The sequence below is a fragment of the Cupressus sempervirens genome, chromosome 7 (assembly GCF_028749045.1).
Source record: "Cupressus sempervirens isolate cs-2001-9-10 chromosome 7, ASM2874904v1, whole genome shotgun sequence".
NCBI lineage: Eukaryota > Viridiplantae > Streptophyta > Pinopsida > Cupressales > Cupressaceae > Cupressus > Cupressus sempervirens.
In genome coordinates, this window is record NC_143124.1 from 399164126 (window position 1) to 399170125 (window position 6000).

Consider the following 6000-nt stretch of genomic DNA (forward strand, 5'->3'; position numbering starts at 1 on the left):
AATTACTTGTGTTATGGAGGCTAGAAGCATGGCTAGTTTTTTCTTGAAATCAAGATGGTGTAGAAGAATTAATGGTAGGAGGTCTAGTAAGTAGCTTTCCTTGAAATTTAATTTTATGATAGAAGATTACCTTGAGCATGGCTAGGAAATTTCCTAGGTGAATAAGGGTGAATTCCAAAATTTGAATCCATTGGAGAATCCATGATGGTGAAAAATTGCAGAGTTGTCAAAGAAAGTGTAGGCTTAGAAAGATGAGAAGAAAGAGTTGAGGGACAAGTTGGGGGCCTTGGAAGCCAAACTTGGGGAAGTAGTCCTCAAGACTAAGGAAGTGACAAGAAAGGTCACTAAGAAGGAAGAGCTAGAAAAACTCAAGAAGGTGTCAAAAGAAGATGAGATACCTATCCTTGATCTAATTCTAACCAAGGAAACATTCCTTAGAGAAATCAATGCCTTAACTAGAAAAACCTTGGAAGGTGTGCCATTTTTTAGTGGCAAGATGAATGCAAAACATGGACCATGGAGTCGATAGAAGGCATGTAGAATTACTTTGACTATGAGAACATCATAGCGGCCCAAAAGGTAAAGGTAGAAAAATAAATAATGATAGGAATTTCTTTGACATGGTGGAAGTTTATCCAAGATGAGAGGACTAAGCAAGGTAAGAAACCTCAAGAAAGTTAGAAAGGCATGGTGGTGAAGATAAGAGAAGCCTATCTTCCTAAGGACTTTGAAGCCCAATTACATATAAAGAGGCAGAAAAAAAAAATTTAAAAAGGAAAATTATGTGAGCACATATACATAGGAGTTCAATAAGTTACATTTGGGATCTAATGTGAAAGATGTTGCAAGCATCAAGATTCTCAAGTACATCAATGGGTTAAGATGGAACATTTAAAAAGAAATTAAACTATGGAGTCCTAATATTGTCCACAAGTTCTATTATTTAGCCCTTAAGTTGGAAGAGAAGCTTAAGAAAAGGCAAGAATATAAATCTAGAGGTAGAGGTAGGGGAAGATAAGGTAGAGGCTAGAGAGGGATGTTTAGTGGAAAAACTCCAAAGACTAGGGTACAAGGAGAAGCTAAACTAACTGAAAAAAGTGAGTCCATTAGTTCAAGGGGTGGTCCTAACAAAGGTAGAGGACCAAACAATAGTTAAAGAGAGGGGTCAAGCAGCTAGGGAAGAGGACCTTCCTCCTTTGCCACAATGAAGTGTTATACTTGTAATCAGTATTTTCACCCTTCCTATAGATGTCCAGAGATGGGGTTAAGCTCATTAGTGGGAGAGAAGAGGGTAGCATATGTTCAAGAAGAGATTTATAGTGAAAAATTAAGTGAAGCACCTTTGACCTCATAAGAAGGTGAAAATATGATGACTAGAAGGACTCTCAATAAGGAACCTGTTAAGGAGGAGCCAAGCCAAAGAAGATCATTATTTAGAATCAAATGCAAGGTGCAACACAAGGTATGTGAAGTTATCATTGATCTAGGTTCCATTGATTACACAAGGTATATAAAGTTATGATCTGAATAACTCTAGGTTAAAAATTATGACACAATAGTATCCTATATGATTGCATAGATAAAAAAAGTGATTCCATTGCTGCTAGTTATCCGAGAAATAACTTCCAAAGGATAAATGACTCTTGATGCTCTGACAATATGTATTATTTGTATTTGTCTTTCTCTCCTTCTCTTTATATATATTAGATTCCTTTTTCTTACAAAGATGCAAGTATATATACCATAAAATGGAGCTATAACCTTTAAGATTTTGAAAATGGTCCTTATCCATGGCGACAATGATTTCTTCCAAGCAAGACTAGAGAGCTACTCTTCATTGTCGAAATGTATTGGATGGGTCATTTATCTTTGTATTTTGTGTAGAGGAGTCAATTTATATTACCTATATTTGTTGACTATAACCTCCAAGTGAACACAACCTTTGCTAAAAAAAATCATTCTTTTTCCATTGGTGAGTCACAAATGCTTATGATGTGAGGATGTTCTCTAATGATGACTATTTGTTGGAGACATCGATCACTCAAATAAATTTTTGAATTGCAAATTAGGGTGTGCTCTTAGTTTTGTAATCCTTTTACTCCCATAGTGGAACAGAATCTATTGTAGAGAAGTTGAACATGTGCTGATCACATATATATTATGTGAGGACCACCTTTTTCTTTGAGAGGTCTCCCATGAGTTGGATATGCCTTGGGGTCAACTAAGGCAATACTCTGATAGTGAGAGCTTAGAGAAAAGGCATGGAGTGACCTGGTAGGGAAGGATGGTCAATAATAGAAAAGGTGTGCAGAAATCATTTGCCACAACAACACATGTCATCTATCAACGAAGGTTCTCATGAATGGATTGTCTTTGGCAGGAAGCTACTTACTTCATGAATATGTAAATTGAAGTTTACCCCTACAATCTAGCACAATGTGGAGTCATGGGTGATAGATCCATACATGATCACAGTTTTTTTTCTTTTCTAAAATATAATTTACTTGAATCATATACTACATAAGGAATGTTATATTATTATTCTCACTAACTTCATCAAGAACATCTTTGCAATGAAAATATTCATCCATTAGTGGGTCTTATTTATGTTCAAATATATTACATCCAACTTAGGCACTTTCATCATCTATAAATTTACTATTTAGTTTTGTGCCTATTGTAGGACTTTCTATTAAAGTATTTATTTAACTACAAATGACATAATGTTATGCCTATTCTCTACTCCATTTTGTCCTTGATTAGTTTTATGACAATAACTATGTGAACAAAATATCAATCTAATTAGGTTATTAATTTTATTATGATCAATAATCATATTACAAATTGAATGTTCCAATTTCACTAAATAAAAGTAGAACTAAATTATTGGACTTTAATCTAATTCATGGATGTCTAGTGAACCATGTAATAATGATCTTGGACCACTTGAAATTACAAATCAAAACCCAAATATCTAGTACATTTGAACCCTTTTCTAGCATTACCATTTTGTTATCATACTCATCTTAGTTCAATCTAAATCATCCTAGAATGAATGTTTAAGACTAGAATATTCAACTTTCATTGACTTCAAACAAAAATATATGGGTTAGGAAAATATTTTTTTTAAAGAAAATAATATATAATATATAATATGATTATAAAAAAGAATAATTTTATAAAATATTATTTATTTCTCTATGTCATTTTTAACAAAATTCAAGCGAGATGGGCCTAGAATTTGATGGTCACCCTTACTTGTGATGTGATTTTTTTAATGGCGACAAACTTATTTTAATGCCTTTTGTTTTATATTTTAAGAGAAAAATTGAATGTCAATTTTCTTGTTTAAAAATAATTAGTAAATTATTTTAAATTTAAACAGAGTATAAATTAGAAATAAATAAATATTAATTAGTACAATATGTAAAAGTCTTTATAAATAGTTTATAATTATAAATTTATAAATTTATGTAAGTTATTTTAAAATATTCCAAAATACATTATATTGTATTTTAACAAGATTCTTAATTAATATAAATATAAACATTTAAATAGAAATAGATCTAAACATTATATATATATATATAATACTAAGTTGTAATAAATATATGATATAAATTATTTACTTTTTGTACTGATGTTTGCTAAAACGGTCAAACTAAAATCTTCTCAAAATGACCCACAAAGTAATTTTGACGATCCGTAGGTAAGTTTTTGTCAATTAGTAGACATATAATTTTGTCCTTTAAGTACCACATTTTAAACTCAGTGAGACGGTGAGACATATATTTCTAAACTTGGATTGAAGCTGACAACTTATCATCTCATTATCCTCTCGCACGGTGTTCAAGCTGACAACTTGGATTGAACTATCCTACAGTCCACTCTCTACATTGAAGGTGGGGGATGGCCCAGTGTGGACAGGTAAATGCCAGAGGCTCCGCCACCGACCATATATTACTTGGGTGGGAGGCCCCCTTGCATGTAGGGAGCTTTCCAGTTGTTAGTGATAGCCTGAACTAGATGGAAGGAAGGTGAATATAGCCTCCCACCCTGTACATGGAAAAATGAATTGGCCTGCATAATTGCACAAAATACAAACACATTTTTTTATTAGTCGAATTACCATGGGACCGAAAAGCTTAACCGTACTGCTAGCGCTTGCATGCCTAACATTCATGCTATCTGGGCACATAGATGGAAGAGATATTCTAGTGGGTGATGGAAAATAGTAACTCAACTTCAATTACGTGACTTGGGCAGAAAATGAGACGTTTATGGTTGGGAACACCTTCGGTAAGAAAATTAAATGTGATTTTTAAAACATTTTGTTATATTTAAGTTTTAAATATTCTAACAGCGCATCTGATTATGAATTTCTCTATTTTTGTTTGATTTACTATATGCATGTGCTCTATCTATCCATCTATCCATTATCCATCTATCATCTCATATATCTTTAGATCATTCTCTCTCTCTATCTCCCTCTTCTCTTCTTCCTATTTCTCACCCTCCCATTCCCCTCTCTTTCTCTCTCCCTTCATAGATATTGTGCACTTCGATATTTGATTCTTATCCATGTATCTATACACTCTCCCCACCCCCTCACTCTCTCTATATCCTTCATTATTTGTCTATCACTCTAACTATATGAAATGAAAAACCTAACTATTTAAAATCAGTAATTTAAAATTGTCTTTATCTCACCATATCTATCTTGTCTCTCCATCTTACTCTATATTTATATATCTCCTTTTCTATATATATCCATATGTCTTTCTTTAATACAATGACTTTCCCTATCTACCATTCACCTCTCATTATCTATATTCTATTATGTCTATTTCTTTTTGATCTTCTCTATCACCTCATATATCTTTATCATTCTATTTCTTCATCTTCTCACTCTCCTCTCTCTTCTTCCTATTTCTCTTCCTCCTTCTACCTTCTTCTTTGCCTTTCACTTCATATTTGTCTCCCTTACACACATCCTCCCTCTCTCTAATTTTTTCTCCCTATTTTTTTAATACCAATATCAATATTTTCACCTCTCTATCTCTCTTTTGTCTTCATATTAGTCATCTCAAAGTGAAGAATGATTATTATTATGAGTGAAAATCAATACATCAACTTTGAAAAATCATGAACGAAACATCAATTAGAAAAATCATTATTAAAATTTGAAACATTATCATATTTAAAAACATTAAAAAATATTCTATGCATGCTTACCTAAAATGTTAGAATAAAGCATTCATCTCCAAAGTCTAATAAACATGGATTATATACCTACTTATCTCTAATATTAGATAACCATTAATTAAATCAAAGCATACTAAAAAATTAAACGCATGCATACATTTTCCAACAAACTAAAATATTTCATTTTATTGCTTGTGTGAAGAGTCCCAACTCACTAACCAATGCACTTTAAGATTTAAAAAGCTAAATATTTTATTATTTTATTATTTCTCTTCAAAGGAGCATTTCAATTACACTTTTTATGGAGGCTGAATCACATTTATAAAGGTGTGATTGAATATTTATGAAGTGTAAAAACTTAATAAATTGATTTTCAAATTAAGATAAAAGAAAATAATATAAACATTGAAAATTACGGCCACATATGAAGAAAATTAAAATGAACAGTTTGTTCTTCTTTAGACATAGATCTACGAACGTTGCATCCTTCTAAAGCCCCTCAAACTTTCATAACAATTTTTTTCTTCTTCACTCCTCTCCTACGAAAATCGGTGAATAGATCCACCATTCCCTCCACATTTCTCATTTCCTTATGTTTATTTCTTACATGAATAAATAGAAGAACTACACTGGTCTAAGGTCAAGGGCAGCTCAAGACAACGAAAAAGCTGAGTATGAATATCATCATTTTCAGGCATTTCAAAAATCCTTTTCACCACCCGACATTCTTGTTTGTTTGCATTCTGGTGGCCACTGATAGCATGAAATGTCAGAAAAACTCTGCAGAAGAAAAGA